The sequence below is a fragment of the Galeopterus variegatus genome, unplaced genomic scaffold (assembly GCF_000696425.1).
Source record: "Galeopterus variegatus unplaced genomic scaffold, G_variegatus-3.0.2 Scaffold262, whole genome shotgun sequence".
In the NCBI taxonomy this organism is placed as follows: Eukaryota; Metazoa; Chordata; class Mammalia; order Dermoptera; family Cynocephalidae; genus Galeopterus; species Galeopterus variegatus.
In genome coordinates this window covers 293620-315296 of record NW_007726373.1, presented here as the reverse complement: position 1 = coordinate 315296, position 21677 = coordinate 293620, and the positions used below count along the sequence as shown (strand labels likewise).

General features: G+C 41.6%; 1 protein-coding gene across 4 annotated transcripts in view; it reads left to right on the top strand.

Annotated features, from left to right (window-relative positions):
- The window catches only part of MKL1 (megakaryoblastic leukemia (translocation) 1), a 188817-nt gene that overhangs the window by 114208 nt on the left and 52932 nt on the right, over positions 1-21677 (top strand). The window contains exon 1 of one of the 4 annotated variants that reach the window (XM_008566681.1): positions 3118-3328. The exons of the other annotated variants lie outside the window; for them this stretch is intronic. The gene's annotated coding sequence lies outside the window, so the exon portion shown is untranslated. Of the gene's footprint in view, positions 1-3117; positions 3329-21677 lie in introns of those variants that run through there. 4 annotated transcript variants of the gene reach the window in all.

The following is a 21677-nucleotide window of genomic DNA, read 5'->3' as shown; positions in this document are numbered from 1 at the left end:
TGTCCTTTGATGTTATTCAGCCTCAAAATGAACTGTATGTGATCTATATATTAAAAAGTTTAAACTCTTTTTTAAGTCTCATGTCTAGTGGATTTATTTTTGTATATCCTCTACCCTTCTTAATATTAACTTAAAATATTCAGAATGAGTCAATGATTATGAGGTTTTTGGACTCATTAGAGAAAAACAAGTTCAAATACAGTTGTTTAGACAAAACTGATATAGTTTGGAAATATGCATGAATATATTTTCCTACCAGATTGTGGCTGGAAAAGAAGCAAGCTGTTCTAGAAGAAGGTAATATAGTGGTTGCTTTTTGTGGAGACAGCCATCAGCCTGGAGCCTTCTCTGGTAAATCATTGGATTCATCAAATAAAATGTTCAGTTGAAGTTCAGTGCAATCTCACAGTTACAAAACACTGTTGCCAAAGAAAGTTGCAGTCATAATATCTGCAATTGAATCGTTTCCTGTTCAGGCTTGCAGGTTCCCCACCTGAAACTGCAGTCGTGTTAAGATTAGTTATAAAGAAAATGCCTTGGTGGGAGAGGCCTTGATGATACTGCATAGACAACCTAGCAGATGTGGGGATGAAGAAGGTACCCCAGTATCCTGAAACTAGCCAGACCTAAAGACATAGATCAGCGATATGCAAGCCCACTCCCTTGGGGTGATCTGAATAAAGCTCCTCTGGGGTATTCAGGTATGTGCTGAACACACTCAGGCAGTGGGCCAGGCAGATGGCGTATTCCTGCATCAACCTTTGGAAGCCTGCCAGGTTCAAAAGCTACCACTGGGGAGGCATAGCTGTGCTCTGGCAAGAGCAGCCGCAGTCATCTCATGTAGCATTTGGTCCTACCCAGTGCAGGGGATGTCTTGGGACTGAGTTGGTCTTTGAGTCCACATAGGGGTTGACATATATTCTCGTAGTCCTTGTTCCTACCCCATCTCGGAGTTGATTATTACTGTCAGTACAGCCTTGGAACTGACTCACGTCGTCTAAGTAATTCCTCCAGACTGGGGATGACCCAGGGTTAGCCTTTGAGATTCCACAACTCCCTTCCCTTCCCACCACCCCCAGCCTGTCTTCATTCAGACCCACATTTCTAGGTTTGACTAAACCTTCTATCCAAGAATAGGTGGGGGGCTAGACAAGTTAGGCTGCAGTCACCTGTCCCTTCATTTGCTTCGGTGCATTCTCTTGGCAGGAAATTTAGGTGTGATACACTCCTGAGGCTTCACCTACCTTTCCCCCACCCCCAACTTTCCTGTTGCCCTTTTGATTTTTTTAATCTGATACGCAGCCTCTCCTCCCCCCATTCACACCCCATTGGAGTCTCCTAAGTAAGCTATTTCTGTCAGTTTAATGATCCCCAGCTGTTGCTGTAGTTCTGGCTGTTTTCGTGCCCAGGCATGGCAGAAGAGCCAGAGGAAAAGGGGTCTTTCTTTTTGTGTATCATACAGTGTGTCAAACAAGTCTAATTCATTTTTCTGAAATCACTGGAGTGAGACTTCTTAGGGAACAGTGTTAATACTGGGATGATTTGAAAATGTATGAGGAGGGAGAGTACATGCTAATATCAGTGACATTTTAAAAATCAGTCTTCTGATAGGTGTGGTACTCTCTGCATCACTCAGAATTATGCTAGAAAATTGTGGTATGTGGTAACTGGGTAATTGTTTGATCACTTTGGGTTGTACTTTTAGTTTTTGAGCTGGAATGTCCCCTCCACCCTATGGTGTGTGTTGAAAGAACCAAATATCTAAGTAAAAAGGAGGATTCTGTGATAGGAAATACATGGAAATGATTCCCAGAGTAGCCAGAAAAGCCATTGATTTCAATTCTGCTCTAACTTAATGCAGGTTTGTTTCGTAAAACATTGTTTTGTGCAAAACTTGCAGCAATGAAATATTCCACTTGCAAATTTGACGACACAGACTTCAGGAAACACAAACTTCAGGAAATACTTATAACAAAGTGAACTCCCCTATGGTTACACACACCTTTACTTTTGAGATGTCTTTACTAAACCTGGGGGATGGGGAGTGGGGAAATTCTACTGTGGTTAAATGAGCTCCTGTATTATAATGGACCATCTTCTCCTTTATGTATTCAATCTTGAGAATTTTAACTATTTCCAACAATTTTAGTTGGCAGATTTGTAGCTTTCAGTCTCATGTATTGCATGAAGTTTAATTTTTATGGCTTTCATTCACCACAGAGAAGAAAAATTTTGCTGCAGCCTTTACCAAAATTTATTTTTAATTCTTCCTCTATTTTTTTTTTTTTGAGTCAAATAGCCAAAATTTTACATCACTTAGGATTTGAGTGAGAAGTTGTTTTTTTCTTTAAATTCCCATAGAGAACTTTACACATAATCACTTGAAGAACTTTCACGTTGTGTGTGTGTGTGTGTGTGTGTATCTGTATCTGTATATATAGATATATAGATAGATATTTTAAACCTATATGGCCAAATGTCTGATGTCTAATCACCTTTCTAGTCCACAATTCTTTCCCTAGAAAATATTTTATTTAAATGTAAAAAATAATTTTAATCAGAATTAATTTTTTCCCCAAAATGTCAGTTAAATGAAGTGTCATTAATTACTGCAAACACCAAAAGTTGATTTAAAAAATATTAAGAATCTAAATAGGAAAAGCCTATCAGGAGAACTTGAAATACTTTAATGGAAAAAAACTAACTTTTCAAATACTTTCAGAACTTGTATGAGGATATAGGCCTCCCTCATGATTTGACATGATTATTTTACTGTGCTATATGTTTTTCAGGTCTGTATTGTAAAGATATAGAAAGCACAAGTGTGCTAATCTAGTTTAAAGGAAAAAATTTTTGTCTCTTCCAGCTTGCTGTGGAATGACTGCCCTGTTCTAAATTTTGAATCTGCCCACCTGTCACCTGCCCTCAACAAAGTTGGGTGAATGTCAGCACCAGTAATACCAGCAGGGATTAGCAAATGAGATTTGAAGCTGGCCACATTTTCTGGATGAACGTGCAGAACTAATGTGACAGGGAAAATGCTGTTCCTGGTGCCTTCAACTTTGGAAGGGATTGTTCAGATGGCCCTGCGTAAATGTGCTAAAGGAAGCACATTCCCAATTATCTCCACCCTGTTCTGGCGTCTGCTACAAGTGTGCACTATGCTCAGATCTTATGTGATGGAGTTGTTTGAGCATTGCCTTATAGATCCTTAGGAAAGAGGCTCTGATGACATTGAAGTAGTAGTTGGCAGTTTGAGATCTGTCTGCTGCAATTAGAGGAGGAGGTTACATCAAGGGAGAGATGAGCAGCTATCCAAAATGAAATGGTGAGCCCCAGATTTTTGAGGATGTGGGAAAGAGTTTGATTCGTTTACTTATTTATGTATAATTATTAATATTTTTGCTATGACTCTGGCAATAAATGTGATATAGTAGAAAAAACACAGACTTTCGTATCAGGCCAACCTGTGTTTAAACTCTGGCCTTACCTCTTATTAGCTGTGCAACCAGTTACTTAACCTCTTTGAACTTCAATTTCTTCATCTATAAAATGGAGGTGATACATACCTCAAGTAGCTGTTGAGATTGAGTCACTGTAGTAGTACATCTAATCCAGTGACTACATAATGTAGAGTTCAACACATTAGATTCCTCATTTCTTGTATATATTAGTTTTCTTCTCAAGACAAGCCTTTTTCTCAATACGTTTGCATTTGCTATTTCTGCTGTCTGGGACACTCTTTCTCCAGAACTTTTTCATGGTTTATCATATTATTTAGGTTTCTGTGTAAAAGCCAGTCATCTGTCTCCTCAGCAGGGCCTTCTCTATGTACTTTAGCTAAAATTACCACTCCCTAGTCACTCTCTGTTTCATGGTTTATCATATTATTTAGGTTTCTGTGTAAAAGCCAGTCATCTGTCTCCTCAGCAGGTCCTTCTCTATGTACTTTAGCTAAAATTACCACTCCCTAGTCACTCTCTGTCCTCTTATTCCACGTATTTTTCTTCACATAATGTACCACCTGAAATTATTATATATACAACTTATTTGTTATGTTTCTCCTACTAGAAATAACATGTGTTCAGGGACCTCATATGTCCACATTACTGCTTTATCACTTAGCACAGTGCCTAGCATATATAGTATGTGAATGATAAATATTAGTTCAATAAATAAATGAATGAGCCAACCTAGAATCTCCCTACTACCAGAGGAGAAGAACTGGTAGAATGCAGGAAAGAAGTTGTACCAGGAAGCGGGCATTTTCTGCCTTTGCAGAGTGGATGTTCCGGCATTGGGAGCCAAATGGGAAGTAGGCCTGTGAAGTTCTCTTGCATCCTTCTAGACTTCTTCCTGTGTCTAGGAGGAGCCCCTTTGAATGACCTTTAGATGTGACCACTGTGTTAGAGTCTCTGTTCCTTTTAGAATTTAAATATAAGCAGCCTTTTCATATTCTAGAATTCTGATATATACTATACTTGTCATATACTATTTACTGAAATCAACTGGATTTTTCCCCTAGAAAGTATATAGATCATTTTTTTCCAGCCACATCATGCTGTTAGCACTATTAATATAGTGTCATTTTAAAACATAGAGGACTGGTGTGTTTTTTGAAAGAAAAGATGCACAACATGTAATAGTGGTTAAAGACTCAGGCTCTAAATTCAGACAGAGCTGGGTTCTGTTTTCTGCTCCACCCTTTACTTACTGTATGACCTTGGGCTAGTTGCTTAATCTCTCTAAACCTCAATTTCCTTGTCTACAAAATAGTGTAATAGCTTTGTTGTGAGAAATAAGAAGATGCAAGTATGTTTTCACCATTTTATAAGTATTATTATATAATACAGAGGTGAGATATACATTTTAATAGCTTAAATGAGATTTTCATAAACGTATCCTTTGTAAGTTACCAGGTTGGGTGTATAAATAGCCCAGGTTTACCAACCCAAGAAGATACTTCACCTGGAATTCTGCTTTTATCTCTGAAACTATTCAGATGAAATAGAAGATATTTATTGTTTTTTGGTATTATTTATGATTTCTAAAACAGACTGTTTGAGAAGCTAATTTAACTCATGTTTACACACTTTATGCAGAGATGGAAGAGAAATTTATAGGATTTTGAAATGGTTGTATGATTGAGCATGTCAATAAAGCCTAATCAAATTTGAAATCTCTTGGGCCGAGCCGTGGCGTTCTAAAACAGACTGTTTGAGAAGCTAATTTAACTCATGTTTACACACTTTATGCAGAGATGTAAGAGAAATTTATAGGATTTTGAAATGGTTGTATGATTGAGCATGTCAATAAAGCCTAATCAAATTTGAAATCTCTTGGGCCGAGCCCGTGGCGCACTCCGGAGAGTGCGGCGCTGGGAGTGCAGCAGCGCTCCCGCTGTGGGTTCAGATCCTATTATTTATGATTTCTAAAACAGACTGTTTGAGAAGCTAATTTAACTCATGTTTACACACTTTATGCAGAGATGTAAGAGAAATTTATAGGATTTTGAAATGGTTGTATGATTGAGCATGTCAATAAAGCCTAATCAAATTTGAAATCTCTTGGGCCGAGCCGTGGCGCACTCGGGAGAGTGCGGCGCTGGGAGTGCAGCAGCGCTCCCGCTGTGGGTTCAGATCCTATATAGGGATGACTGGTGCGCTCACAGCGCTCACTGGCTGAGCGCGGTGCGGCTGGTCTCAAAAAGGACAAAAAAAAAAAATTTGAAATCTCATTTATTATATAGAATGGTCTTTGGGATGTGTAATTTTAAATAAAATTGGGGATTCCCCTTTTTAAGTCTTTACAACATTACATTATAGTTAAAATCACTTTATAATTTGAATCTATTAGGAGGCCCATTGTTATTTGTTCATTATAATAATCATTTATAGAAATTAATTGGTAATTTCTTTCCTTCCAAGAGATGGCAGCATTTCAGTTTGAAAAATCTGACCCTTGATATGTTTCAGTAATTGTTGTATAAATCTTGAAGGAAGAGTCAGATCCTTGGGTTTTTTGAAGTATCTTTTTATTTTGGAATAATTTTAGACTTAAAAAAGTTCCAGAGAGTTTCTGTATGCCCTTCACCCAATTGCCCCTAATGTTAGCATGTTATACAACTATGGGTACGTTTGTCAAACTAAGAGATAAACAATGGTACATTACTATTAAATAAACTCCAACTTTATTTGGATTTCATCCTTTTTCTCACTGATATCTTTTTTCTATTTCACTATCTAGTCCAGGATACCATGTTGCATTTAGCCATATGATTTTTAGATGGTGATTCAGTAGGATCCCAGGGAGAATTTACTTTCCTTTTCTCATCTCCCCTTCCTCCTTTTTGTCTTAACTCTGGGTTTGAATTTCAGCAGCTCCTTCTTTCTCTGGCAAAGGATAAACGAAACTTTCTGGGTTCTTTAACCATTTCTTCTGTATTGACAGCTTAGAATTTTAGGAGCATGCTTTGAACACTCATTGTATATTTAATTTTAATAATGAATGGGTAATGACTCTTCTGCCTTTTCTCTGAGTCTGCTCTTTATACTTATCAGGTATTTAAAATCTGGGAACAGAGTGTGCTTCACTGACTGCATGTTCTCTGAGTGCCATTCAGAGGAAAACAATTCCCTTTTCCCTCCTTTCCTTTCCCCTTGCGCAAGTCTTTCTCTTTCCCTTCCCCTCCCTTCATCTCCCCTGTCCCCATCACCACCACCAATAACACCTTGGGATGTGATTTTAAATAAGGATGTTTTCATATAAGGCCCTTTGACTTTATAGAATGAAGTATCTTGGTGGAGATGTGGCACCAGATTACTAGCAGTTCTCATTACTCCTGCCCTAGAGAAAAATCTATCAGATGTAAAAGCCTCCAGAGAAACATTTATAATCGGTGTTATAGTTTTACAAAGCACTTTTCATGTACATTGTGGTTTTTTTGAGTTTCAAAGGGCAGGGATTAGTTTTCAGAATTGTATTATAGTGACAAAATTGACACTACAAGAACTTAAGTAACTTGACTAAGTAGAAACAGTGCCAAGATTGGAACCCATGTTTTCCGACTCTCTCTTTGATGTGATGTCCTTTGGTCCCCCCTTAAAGGTTAATTCTGTAGGTGGATTGCATTTACTTGGAACTTATAAAATATTCAGAATACCAGCCCCAGATATAGTGTTCATCTCTTTCCCCAGAAATCATAGTTGAGTTGACAGTAAACTTTTTCTGGTCAAGGGTAGGGCTAATTATAGAAGCTTTGTCCCTTTAAAATGCTGTTGTTTATATTAAAAACAAGCCAGAAGTATATTTTTGGTGCACTGTACAAAATGCTAACCCATTCAGGCTGGTTTCCCAAGTTGAAGGAAGAAAATTAATCATGAGAAGGACTAGAGAAACTAGTCCTTAGTGTTTATAGAAAGCTTAAGAAAATGATGTATAAGAAGCTGGACAGGAAAACAGTTCCATGGGGTGCTGTAAGAGCAGGTTAGGGATCAAGAATCAGAAAGCAGGAAGAGGCAGTGGAACCGAGTAGGGGAACACAGAAACATCTCCCTTCTCTTTTACATATTCTAGGCTGTATCAGGAAAGATAAGTAGGGGCCCAGAGGAGTATTACTTTCTGGGATTGATATCAGGAAATTGCTTGAAACTTTGGTACAAACTGATTGTGAGGATAAAATAGTTTTCAGGCTCATTTTATATGTTTACTAACCCTACCCCTCATAAAAAGGATCTTGTTTTGAGCCGACCCCGTGGCTCACTTGGGTGAGTACGGCACTGGGAGCACAGCGGCGCTCCAGTGCCGAGGCCGCGGGTTCGGTGCGCTCGCTGGCTGAGCGCAGTGCGGGCGACACCAAGCCAAGGGTTACGATCCCTTTACTGGTCACAACAACAACAACAACAACAACAAAAAGGATCTTGTTTCTCTCTCACTGACTTCCAGTGTTGAGTAGTATCACTTTCATGGCCTTATAACTCCTAAAAAATACATAACAATTTTAATTTTTGTTGTTTTTAAGAAACCAACTTTTTTTTTTAAACTAATATTTCTTTTTATTATTTATGCACTCATGGGTATCACATAGAAGGCCAGGTAAGATTTGAATTTGCCAGGAACTCTTAGTAGTAGGGCAAGCCCACTTTTGCCATGTGTGTTAGCCAAAGTTGTACTTCTCTATGTCTTTTTAAAGTCTGTATTAGTAATCTTTCTTAAAGCATTGTAATTATTCATTATGAATCCCTTTTTTGTCATTAGACTTAAGAGTTCCCTGGGAATGAGAATTAGGTCTTATTCAGATATGTGTCTCTAATGCCCAGCCCTGACTTTGAGAGTACAAAAGATGCTTGAATGCATGAATTGAATTATGGGAACTATCAAATCACTTAGTTGGGATGTAGGGTTTATTTTTAAAAAAAATACTTTTCACACTTATTAGTTCGTGTTTGATGTTTGTTTCCCCCATTAAACTGTAAGCTCCGTCCAGTGAGCAAACCGGCCATCCCTATATAGGATCCGAACCCGGGGCCTTGGTGTTATCAGCACCGCACTCTCCCGAGTGAGCCACGGGCCGGCCCCTAATTATACATTCTAAGAATGAAACTAGTGGGTGTTCAGAATAGCCTTTGGTTCTAAGTGATAGGCGATGTGATTTTACAGTTTGGATGCCACTAAATGATTTTTCAAGTATACAGCATCAACAAAGTATAAAATATACCAATAAAATAGGTATAATGCACTGCTGCAAAGATGGATATTCTAATTATCGGCATGCTGAGCTTCACATATGGCTAAAACCCAGCCTCCTCCTCTGATCTTCCAATAAAAACACATTCTCCAGTTCGAAGCTAGAGGTAGTGGTGTCTATTGCTGAATTAAGTTGCCTTTGCTTATTTATTCTGGGACTGATGCCTGAAGTTTTTTTTTTTTTTTTTTTTTTTAAAGATGACTGGTAAGGGGATCTTAACTCTTGACTTGGTATTGTTGGCACCACGCTCACCGAATGAGCAACCGGCCATCCCTATATGATATCCGAACCCATGGCCTTGGTGTTATCAGCACCACACTCTCCCAAGTGAGCCACAGGCCAGCCCGTGCCTGAAGATTAATGAGGGGGAAAAAGTACCAATTATTAGCAGATCAAGTTTCAGGAATTTATAGGAGCAGCAAAATTTAATCTGAAATTACTTTTAACAATTAATATTTATTAGATAAGTGTAGTAGGCTGTATATAAAAGAGAACTTAGAAGATAATGCATCATATCACATGCATTAGATTTAGATAGAAAACTCACAGAAGTGAGTCCAGAGATACCAGATTTTATCTCTTTATTGAGTTTATTCTTTAGCCATTTTCTTCCCCTTGACTAGTGGTAAGAGTACATAAATTTTGTGGAAGTGTGTTAGGAAATGAGAGTTCTCCCCTGTTACAAACTTTTGAACAAATTTAAAACAAAAAATATAACTTAAAAACGTTAGCCATTTTCTTCCCCTTGACTAGTGGTAAGAGTACATAAATTTTGTGGAAGTGTGTTAGAAAATGAGAGTTCTCCCCTGTTACAAACTTTTGAACAAATTTAAAACAAAAAATATAACTTAAAAACGTTGAGCCATTGTTCAATACACATGAAAAGATGATGTGCCTTAAAGCAGTTAATTGGGAGCATCAAAAGAAAGGCTACTTAGGGCCGGCCCGTGGCTCACTCAGGAGAGTGCGGTGCTGATAACACCAAGGCCCTGGGTTCGGATCCCACATAGGGATGGCCGGTTCGCTCACTGGCTGAGCGTGGTGCTGACAACACCAAGTCAAGGGTTAAGATCCCCTTACCGGTCATCTTTTTGGGAAAAAAAAAAAAAAAAAGAATGGCTACTTATTATTTATTGGATGAATTAAACCTGCTTTACACTGTTTACTTGACATGATCTATAATTGGTATCATGAACATGGATGAAGCATGTTTAATTTCCCAATATAAAGTGAGTTTAAGGTAGACCAAAGTAGTGTTAAATAGGGTAGCCCTTGACATGGCATTACATTAGAATCATCTGGTGAGCTTTTACAAAACGTTAATGCTCAGGCCCCATTCCAGACCAATTAAAAACCTTCCCAGATGATTTTATTATGAAGCAAGGGTTGAGAATCACTGGAATGGGAGAAAGAACACAAGGATAAGGATACAGAGGATTTAGTTCCAGTCCTGGCTTCTGTTTCCTTGTGTCTTGTTGAAGATTTTTGCTTCTACATTCATTAGGGATATTGGTCTATAGTTTTGTTGGGATGCCTTTGTCTGGCTTTCATATCAGAATGTAATACTAGCTTTATAAAATGAGTTGGGAAAATGTTCCCTCCTCTGTTTTCTGGAATAGTTGTGAAGGAGTGGTATTATTTATTTTCTTAAATATTTGGAAAATTTTATCAGTGAAGCATTCTAGACCAGGACTTCTCTTTGTGGGAAGATTTTTAATTACTAATTCAATCTCTTTACATGTTTAGGTCTATTTGAATTTTCTGTTTTTCCTTGAGTCAGTTTTCAATAATTTGTGCCTTTCTAGCAATTTGCCCATTTAATCTGAGTTATCTAATTTGGTGATATATTGTTTATGGTATTCCCTTGATAATCCTTTTTAATTTCTATAGGGTTTGTGTAATGTCTCTTTTTGCATTCCTGATTTTTGTATGTATTTTCTTTTTTTTCCTGGTCAGTGCAGGTAAAGGTTTGTCAATTTTGGTGTTCTTTTCAAACAAACTTTGTTTCCATAGATTTTTCTCTATTAATTTTTTGTTTTCTGTAACAGTGCTTACTGTTTTAATTTCCTTTCTTCTACTTGCCTTGAGTTTAGTTTGCTCTTTTTCTAGCTTCTTAAAGTGAAGGCTTACAGTATGTATTTGAGATCTTTTTTCCTTTCTAATGTAGGCATTTATATCTACGAATTTCTCTCTACTCACTGCTTTAGTTAAATCCCATAAATTTTGATATATTCAGTTCAAAATACTTTCAGATTTCCCTCATTATTTGTCTTTTGACCCATTGGCTATTTTAGAGTGTGTTAATTTCTACATATGGATGAATTTCCCAAATTTTCTTTTGTTGTTGACTTCTAATTTAATTCGGTTGTGGTCAGAGAATGATTTTACTCCTTTCAGATGTACTGAAACTTGGTTTATGGTCTAGTACATGATCTTTGCTGGGGAATGTTCCAAGTGTGCTTGAGAAAAATGTGTATTCTGCTGTTGTTGGGTGGAGTGTTTTATATGTCTTTTAGTTCCATTTGGCTAATAGTGTTGTTCAAGTCTTATATATCCTTGTTAATTTACTGCCTAATTGTTCTGTTCATTATTGAAAATGAGGTAGACTGTGATTCTTTTTTTTTTTTTTTGTCTTTTTTTTCTTTTTGTCTTTTTTACTGACCGGTAACGGGATCGCAACCCTTGGTGTCGCGCCCATACCAGGGACCGGCAACGGGATCGCAACCCTTGGTGTTGCGCCTGCACCGCACTCAGCCAGTGAGCAGGAACTGGTCTCCACATGGGATCCGAACCCTCAGCGGGAGCGCCGCCGTGCTCCCAAGCGGCGCACTCTCCAGTGCGCCACCGGGCCGGCCCAGACTGTGATTCTTGAGGAGATAAACTCTAATACTCCTTATCTAAATCATTTAAATAAGCACTGTGCAATTTAATTAAAATAAAGTGTAGAAATCCTTTAGTATTTGTTGTGTGTTAGGAATGCCAGAAATATCTAGTAATTTATTTTCTAGTATATTGGGGCTATTTTTAATATTTTATTTTAGTGTAAGGGTCACTTTTAATTCTCACAAACACTGATGCTTTCAAACTTGGCTCTGACCAGATCAGTCTTTTAGTTAATTGTTTCTGTGTAGCATTTATCTCCTTCGAAGTATGAGAACCTTCCTAACTTAGAGCCAAATATCTGAGTGGGGGAAGAGAAAAGATTTCTGAGGAGGCTTGTCTTCTTTTGGTCCCCTCAAGCATATAAACCTTATTGATTTTCTAATACAACACTTTTTTGACTAGCATATAATTTTTAGACAAAGAGCATTTTCCTCATTGCCAACAAGTTTGTTTTGGAGCCTTTTCTAACATAAATATTCTGAAAATCTGTGGCCAAATTCATTATCATTTGATTGAAAGTTTCATGAGGAAAAGACTTCTCAGTATTCCTGAGTTAGGACCAAGTTAACGGAATGTTCCCACAATGTCCCTGCAGTCTGAGAATCTTCACTGAGAGGACTTATTGAGCGAAGGATGATGTGGAGAGAGGGGTTTTGTTTTTTTCCTGCTATCCTGTCATCCCTATATTAATCCCTTTCCTATTCTTTTCTACTTCCTGATAATTTATGCTTTATCTCCTGATTCTAGAAGCTTTGATGGAATCAATGAATGGATAAATGGACAAGGGTAGGAGCAGCCTACCAAGCTACATAAAATCTAGGACTAATAACCAGTGGAAGCCACAGAGCTGGGCTGGAGAACACCTCAGTTGTTCTTTCTTCTTTCCAGTCCTGATTGGCCCAACTGTTTGATATGTCCCATTTTGGGGTATTATCCCTTGAATGCCATCAACATGTTTCCATGGTCTTACAGGGCAGAAAATACTAACGTCACTCCTTGGCTTCGGTTTCCCAGGTAGTTAGTTATTCAAATAGCAATTGATGCCTTTGTTTGAAGCAGGTGAAAAACTTGATTACTTCCATGGGGAATGGAGAACCTAGGATTTCCCACCTTATGGTTGGTTCCTTTTCTTTTTATTCAAGTTCTTCTCTGGAAGGTAATTCAGTTTCTTCATCATTAATCAGCCTTAAAGATATCTGTTCATCTGTATATAGGCTGTTCACACTGACCTACTTAGAAACATATATTAAATTTGTAGAATTCAATAATGGTGAAGGTATAAAGATTCATGATTGTGCACGAACAGGTATTTTTGTTTAGTTTTTATTGACTTGGAAGTGATAAGGAAATATAGTGATACGCAATGAAAGAGAGAGGTTATGTCAAATTCCTATGAATCTCCCTGGACTAGCACTGTCTGTGAAAATAATTGTTTGAACTGGCTTTAGATATTTCTTGGTGAGGGTGGATGTGCATTAATTTTACAGCCTCTGAAATATGCTCCTGATTTGGATAACTTCTGCAGTGAGCACAGAACACATTCATGGTATTTACTGAAAGTGAGTTATTAAATGATTTCTTCTAAAATGATTAATCTCTAAGGTCTGGGAATGTAAAGGCATTTTATCTAGAGTGCTTAGAATTAAGAGGGATTCATACAAACAGCTGTTTCTTTGCAGCTGAGAGTCTTAGAAGAAAGATCACTGTAAATCTACACAGCCAAGCAGATACATTATAAAATAAAATAAAATTTGTCTGCCATTAAGTCTGAGTTTACTGTTTTGGGCTCCTCCCCCCTTCTTATAAACATTGTTAGAGTTATCAGGAGAGGGTTATGTAATGTATAAAACAATACATACCTTATGACCAGGTTGTAATAATATCAAAGATTATTCTGATACAGGATAAATTTTATTATTTGAATGGGGAACTTGGTCAAATTTATGTAAGTGTGGAGTTCAGAGTTAACTTCTGGGAGGGACAAGATGGCATTTTTAGATAACTGAACTTTAATTTGATTCAGTTTTTTTTTTTTTTTTTGTCTTTTGTCTTTTTCCGTGTCCGGCAACGGATCGCAACCCTCAGTGTTGCCCCCGTACCGGACCGGGGACCGGCAACGGGATTGCAACCCTCGGCGTTGCTCTCGTGCCTCGCTCAGCCAGTGAGCGGGAACCGGTCTGTATGTGAGATCCGAACCCTCGGGCGGGAGCGCTGCCGCGCTTCCCAAGCGGCGCACTATCCAGTGCGCCACCGGGCCGGCCCTTGATTCAGTTTTAAAGATGGAAAAGTTTTATTAGATAAACCTAGAGCTGTGTATGTGTGTGTGTATGTGTATGTATACAAGTGTACTTAAAAAATGTTTGTGGAAAAATAGAATTGAAAGATAATACAAATCTTTCCATGTACTTTTTGAAACGCATGCATATGCACACATATACACACACACTGAATAAAGCCTTTATTATGCTCTCCATAAAAAACTCGAAGCAGAAATTTATTAAAGAGCAAATCTGTTAGCTTTCATAGACTTCTTGCTTTCATGAAGCAAAAAGTTTTTCAATCAAGAAGTTTGTGTAATATCCCTTATGGCCCTATCTGTCTATAATTTACTTAGGAGGGCTACTGATTGATATTCCAAAATTATTCCTGGATAATAGCCATTGCTTTCATTCATTATTGTTTCTTCAACATGTTCAGGCTTATTGAATTGTATTTAGTTTCCTTATTCTCTGAAATCAAATTAATTTGTTACATTTAAACATTTTTTAATAGCTCATCTTACACTGGGCCTTAGAAACACTATAAAAGATGAAAATATTTGCCCTTTTATCCTTCTTGCCCTTTATTCTGCTTGGCCTTCCCTTTTCTTTCCTACAGAGAGGTATATTGCATACTCTTAAGTACCCACACTTTAGAGTCAGAGGCTCTATGAATTCTACTTCCAGCATGCCTGAGCTTTGTGACATAAGGCAATATTTAAAAGGTCTGATCCGCTGGCCCGGTGGCACACTGCTACAGTGCGCCACTTGGGAGCGTGGCGGCGCTCCCGCCGAGGGTTCGGATCCCACATACAGACCAGCCGCTCACTGCCTGAGCGAGGTGCAGGCGCAACACCGAGGGTTGCGATCCGGTTGCCGGTCCCGGTCCGGTACGGGCGCGACACTGAGGGTTGCGATCCATTGCAGGTCACGAAAAAAGACAAAAAGGGAAAAAAAAAAAAAAAAGGTTTGGGCCGCCCGTGGCTCATTCGGTAGAGTGCGGTGCTGATAACACCAAGGCCGTGGGTTCGGATCCTATATAGGGATGGCCAGTTTGCTCACTGGCTGAGCGTGGTGCTGACAACACCAAGCCAAGGGTTGAGATCCCCTTACCGGTCATCTTTTTAAAAAAAAAATAAATAAAAGGTCTGATCCTTAATTTCCTCATCCGTAAAATGGAAATAGTATTGTGCCATCCTCCCAGGGCTTTTTTTCCCCTTAGGATTAAATAAGGTAAAAGCATGTCAGTCACTTAACACAGGACCTGACACATAGTAACACACTCAGTGACACCTAAATATTATTGAAAGAAAGTGAGCCAAAACGCCGGGTACCGATCAAGCCTTATTAAAGGAAAGGAATCCACCGGGCTGCCCTCAAAGTGGAGAGCAGCCCCAGGCTTTGGGGTGGGAGAGCTTATATAGGTTGTAGGGCACCAAGGCCTGACTGATACAATCAAGGAGGGGCATTATGCTAATGTGGAAGCTCCACCTGGCTGATACAACCAGGGTGGAAAATTGTGCCCATGTGGAAGCAAAAGGGTTTCTATTTCGCAGAAGTCACAAGGATTCTCATGAAGGGAAAGGGCGGGGGGAGGGGGGCGTTGGCAGCCATTTTGTGCTTGGCTTTTCCTCAAATGGTGCCGGTTATGTTCAGAACCTATCATTCCCGCCCTTGAAGTATAGGGAGAAGGGAAAAGGGGCGAAGGTCTCATTCTTCTGAAGCTACTTCCTGCTGGAGATGGGCGAAGATATGAAAAAAATAAAACAAGTGGGTGGCAGGGTATTGGTTTCATGTGGGGGGCTGTATTCTTCTGGGGAAGGGTCGACGGTTCTCAGGGGCTGATAGCCTCCTCCCAGAAATAATTTGGCAGCCTTTTGGTTGGTGAAAGACTGCATACATTCCTGTAAGAAATTAGAGAAACATCGAAAGAGGCAGGGACCAAGAAGAAGGACAAGTCCCATTGTGGTCAGGGGTCCAACGTGTTTTGTCCTGAAGTCCCCCCCATCACTATAGCCTAGGTGAGTGGTTTAGGTAAAGCAGAAATGTTTTGGGGGTGGGCACTGGACTCCACCAAAATCCCCTTTGGAAAGAGCTATCCAGCAGTTTTTACCCCCGTAAGAACATGATGTGGCAGTTGTCTGGTCATAGCATGTTGTGGGAACGTATGTCAGGGATGTGAATGTGTCCTGTAGAGTTTCCCTGAAGAATCTGGGTGGCAGACCCGGGAGGTTGGAAAGTGTCCTTTCACCCACCAAGACCTTGGCTATACATTGTGAACAGGGTGTGGCATATGTCTCTGTTAGGAAAAGAAGCAAGAGGAAGAGAAAAGGCAAGCGTTGAGGGGCTGAGAGGTTGAGAGGGTGCATAGTAGGAAAGGGAGTAGAGGGTAACCTTGTCGGGGGTGTAATCTCAGAGGGTGCCCTGCCAGGCTAATTCAGTTACCCACTCAAGGATGTCTTCAACACTGGAGGTGGTGGGTCAGGACCAGTCTTGGAGCAGCTCCTGTGTGAAGGACGTGAAGCGGGCCTACAAGAGTGAGAGGATAATCACTGGGGGAAAGATCATCCTTCTTCTGGGACTGGGGGAAGAGTGGAGGTCCTGGAGATTTTCAGTTTTGTGGGTCCTAAAATCGACAAAGTGTAAGGAGGTGTTGGGTTGGGGGTTGAGCAGAGGGACCCCTCTGGCTTGGTGTTAACAGATTCTTTGGCTAAAGTCTCAGGTGCTAGTTTTACCAAGGATAAGTGATACCAAGGGGCCTTTCCTGTACCTTTACTGCCATGGGGGTGGTGAGAAGTACAGTATAAGGCCCTTCCCAGCATGGTGAGAGGGGCTTTGGGATTCGGGTTTTAATATATACTTGCTGTCCCGGGCTCAGTTTAAAGTCTGAGAGGGGTGTTAGGGAAAGGATGAAGTAATAGAAGGTTGGCCTGTTCCTGAGGAAGATCCCTAATGAGCAAAAGAGCAGGGAGATACTGGCCTAAAGGTGATGAGCTGGAAGGGAGAGGTATGAGAGTGAAGGGTCTGCCATACATAAGTTCGAAGGGGCTGAGGCCAGTAGGTTTGTGGGGGGCAGCTTGCAAGCGAGTGAGTGCTAGAGAGAGAAGTTGGGTCCAAGGGAGGTGAAGTTCCATGGACAGCTTGTGAGGTGTGTGTTTCTGAGGTGATTGGCTTTTTCTACCTTGCCTGATGACTGAGGCCAATATGGTATATGTAAGTCCCATTTGATATGTAAGGCCTGTGCTGTGAGTTGTGTAATCTGGGAAATGAATGCCGGGCTGTTATCAGACTGGAGGCTGGTGGGCAAGCCAAAACGAGGGAGGTGCTAGTTTTACCAAGGATAAGTGATACCAAGGGGCCTTTCCTAGCACCTTTACTGCCATGGGGGTGGCGAGAAGTGCTGTATAAGGCCCTGCCCAACATGGCGAGAGGGGCTTTGGGACTTGGGTTTATATATACACTTGCTGTCCCGGGCTCAGTTTAAAGTCTGAGGGGGTGGTGGAGAAAGGATGAGGTAATAGAAGGTTGGCCTGTTCCCTAAGAAGATCCCTAATGAGCGAAAGAGCAGGGAGACACTGGCCTAAAGGCAATGAGCTGGAAGGGAGAGGTGTGGGAGTGAAGGGCCTACTGTACATAAGTTCGAGGGGGCTGAGGCCTGTGGGCTTATGGGGGGCAGCTTGCAAGCAAGTGAGTGCTAGAGGGAGAAGTTGGGTCCAGGGGGGGGTTAAACTCCATGGACAACTTGGTGAGGTGTGTTTTAATGAGGTGATTAGCTTTCTCTATTTTACCCAATGATTGGGGTTGATGTGGTATATGTGAGTCCCATTTGATATGTAAGGCCTGTGCGGTGAGTTGTGTAATCTGGGAAACAAATGCTGGGCCATTATCAGACTGGAGGCTGGTGGGCAAGCCAAAACGAGGGCTGATTTCTGAGGTGAGAGTGCATGTTACCCATGCTGCATCCTCCGAGGGAGGGGAAGGCCTCAATCCAACCGGAGAAGGTATCTACTAAAGTAAGAAGGTGCCGTGTTTTCTTGTGGGGAGGCATATGAGTAAAGTTAACTTGCCAAGCCTGGCCAGGACTGTATCCTCTGGCCTGGTGGGTGGGAAAGGACTGGAGCAATGAGTACACAAAGGACAATTTTGAGTGATTTGTTTAAGCAACTTGGCCATGTGGGGAGAGTAATATAAGTGCTGAAGAAGGCATAGTAGGGGTTCATAGCCTACATGAACTAAATTATGGAAATCTAAAAGGATTTGCTCAGTTTGTGTGGTAGGGAGGACACAGCAACTGGACAGAGTATACCAGTTGTCCTTCCTCTGTTGGCGGTGTTGTATTTCTTGAGGTGTGTATTGGGGTAAGGGTGTAGGGGCCATGAGAAGGACCTGAGCAAGAGAAGAAGAGTGGGGGCTGGTGATTGAGCAGCCTGTTTTGCAGTTAGGTCCACCAGTTGGTTCCCCTGGGCTATGGGATTGTTGGAGGTTTGGTGTCCTCTGCAGTGTATAACCCCAACCTCCTTTGGGAGTTGTGCATCCTCAAGAAGTATTCTGATACGATGTCCATTTTTATGGGCCCTCCTTGAGTGGTCGTGTATCCTCTCTCCTTCCATATGGCCACACAGGAGTGTAGGATGTGGTGAGCACACTTAGAGTCAGTGTATATATTGACTCATTTGCTACTTGTCAGAGTGAGAGCACGGGTGAGGGCAGTGAGTTCTGCCTGTTGGGAAGTGGTGCTATGGGGAAGAGAAGCAGCCTCAGTAGTTTGTGTTAGATTTACTGTGGCATAACCCGCCCGGGGGGCGGGGGGCGGGCATGGAGGTGGCGCTCCCACCTATTGAACCATGTATGTTTGGGCCATGTAATGGGATGCGGGGAAATGTGTGGAAAGGGATTGAGAAAGAGGTTTAAAGCCTCCATGCAGTTATGTTCTAAGGGTCGTGTTTTGGGATGAAAGTGGCTGGATTTAAAGGAGGGCAAGATTTAAAGGAGAACTGGGAATTTTCAATGAAGGTAAGGTGGATAAGTTGTAGGCGGGAAGGGGAGAGAATTGACATGGCCTTATGGCTGAGAAGGTCTTGAAGATGATGGGGGGAACAAATGACAGTTTGTTGTCCAAAAGTTAGTTTAGAACTTTTTTGTGTTAAAAGGGCAGCTGCTGCCAAGGCCCGTAAACAGAGAGCCCATCCTCGAGCTGTGGTATCCAATTGTTTGGGAAGGTATGCAACAAGGGAGAAGATATCTCCTGCCTCTTGTCCCAAAACCCTTACTGCCAATCCTTGGGTTTTGGTGACGTATAGGATAAAAGGACGAGATAGTTTTGAGGAGGATAGAGCTGGGGCTGCGAGGAGAGCGGCTTTTAATCACTGGAAGGGAGAATGAATGGGCTTTGTGGGATCTAAGGGAATGGCAGGATCCCCTTTAGCTGCCTCATAGAGTGGTTTTGCTAGCACACCAAAGTTAGGAATCCATAGGCGAAGATACCCTGCAAGCCCCAAGAAAGATAGGATTTCACCCTTTATGGTAGGAGTAGGGAGTTCAGAAATTAAACTGGTGCGATCCACCATTATTTTTCTGGTGTTGGGGGTGAGGTGGACTCCCAAATAGGTGACTGAAGGAGAAGAAATTTGGGCCCTGCTAGGGGACACTCGATATCCCCTGGAGGCCAGGAAATTAAGGAGAACAACAGTGTGGGCCTGTGAATCCTCATAGGAGGGGCTACAAAGGAGGAGGTCATCCACATACTATATTAAACTGCTAGAGGTTGGAGGAGGTTCAGATAAGTCTTGAGGTAAGGCCTGGCCAAAGAAGTGAGGGCTATCCCTAAACCCCTGAGGGAGTACTGTCCAGTTGAGTTGCTGGGAACAACATGTATCAGGATCAGTTCAAGTGAAAGCGAACAGGTTTTGACAGAAAGGGTGTAAGGGGATAGGAAAAAAGGCATCTTTGAGGTCAAGTACAGAGAAGAAATGGGTTGTTGTTGGGATCGTGGGTAGAAGAGTATAGGGGTTAGAAACGATTGGGGTTATGGGTAAAATGGCTGCATTAATAGCCCTGAGGTCTTGAACTAAATGGTATGAGCCATTAGGCTTTATAAACAGAAGGATGGGTGTAGTAAAAGGTGAGTGGGTAGGCCGTGAGAGATGAGAAGAAAGGAGTTTGAGGATGATGGGTTTTAAGCCTATTAGGGGTTTGTTAGCGATGGGGTACTGTGGGACATTAGGGGAACAAAGAGGGGTTCAGCAACTTAACAAGGATAGGGGAATGGTGTTTAGCAATGGAGGGAGAAGAAGTGTCGCATACTACGAGATTAACCTTGTCTGAGGGGAAGGGGAAGGTGGAAGCCTCAGGGGCCAGGTCTGGGGCAGGCTGTAACAGGAGTATTGTAGCTGGAGTTAAAGTGTTTAGGGTAAGGGTAGCTTTGAATTTGGAAAGGATGTCCCATCCCAGTAAGGGGGCTGGGCATTGAGGCATTATTAAAAATTTGTTTGTGAATTGGGTGTGATGTAGGGTGCAGGAAAGGGTTTACGTGATCCGTGGGCGGTATTCTGATCCTGTGACCCCTACTATTGTGATAGAGGATGGGGTTGTTGGTCCTGCATATTCAGGAAGGATAGAGTAAGTGGCCCCTGTATCAATGACATGAGAAATTGGCTTATCTGCTACAAGGAAAGTTACCCTGGGCTCACGCGTGGTGATCTCCATGGGGGCCTCGGGCCCTGGGCATCATCGGTCCTCCTCCTGGGCAAAGCTGAGAAGTTCTGGTAGGGATGGCTGCAGAGCTAAAGGTTGTGGGTTAGGGAGTGGGCCACTCCCTCTCTGGTGAGTGACTTGGCTGTTTGCAGTGAGGACAGGGCCCTGGAGAAGACCTGGGCTTAGGACTGGCCTGTACCCAGTGGCCCAGTTGACTGCATTTGAAGTAGTTCCCAGGTGGCTTGTCCCTGGGGATAACTGGCTTAGAGGTATGTGAGTCTCGGATGGCATTAGCCAGGAGTTGGTATTTGGCCTGATCTCTTTTGTATCGATCCTTCTTCTCTTCCTCCTCCCTCTTGTTAAAAACCTTGAAAGCTGCATTGAGGAGATCTCTTTGGGTTGTATTTGGACCATCCTCAAGTTTTTTAGTTTTTTTCAAATGCCAGGGGCTGATTGGGTAATGAAAGGAGAGTGTAAGAGGGCCATGTCTGCAGGGGAGTTTGGGTCTGTGTGTGAGTATTTATGCAAAGCCTCAGAGAGGTGGGTTAGGAACTCGCTGGGATTTTCGGTGGATCTGTGTTTGATTTCTCTAAGTTTGTCATAATTGACCGACTTGTGAGTAGGCTTTTGGAGGCTGTAAATCAAGTGTGTGATCATGTTATCCTGGAGATCCTGATCCCCGTGGCCAGCCTGGTAGTCCCAATTTGGGTTGGTGTGAGGGACGGCAGTGGCTCCCATGGGCCGTCTGTTATTTTGAGCATGTACCTCATCTGCCTGTTGTTGGGCCATTATCCAGACCTGCTCCCTGTCCTTGGTGAACAAGGTAGAAGTGAGAATCATGAAAACATCATGCCAAGTGAGATCATAAGACTGGGTGAGATATCCTAATTCCTTAAAATATGTGTCGGGGTTAGACTGGAAAGATCCCAGTCATTTTTCAATTTGGGAGAGATTGGAAAGAGAAAAGAGGATATGGACCTGGACAATTCCCTTCGTCCCTGCCACTTCACAGAGGGGGTGTAAGGGAGCCGGAGCTGAGGCGGGGTTGTCACCTGACAAAGGGGAAGAAGGAGAGGGGTTGGGTGGCTGAGGATGAA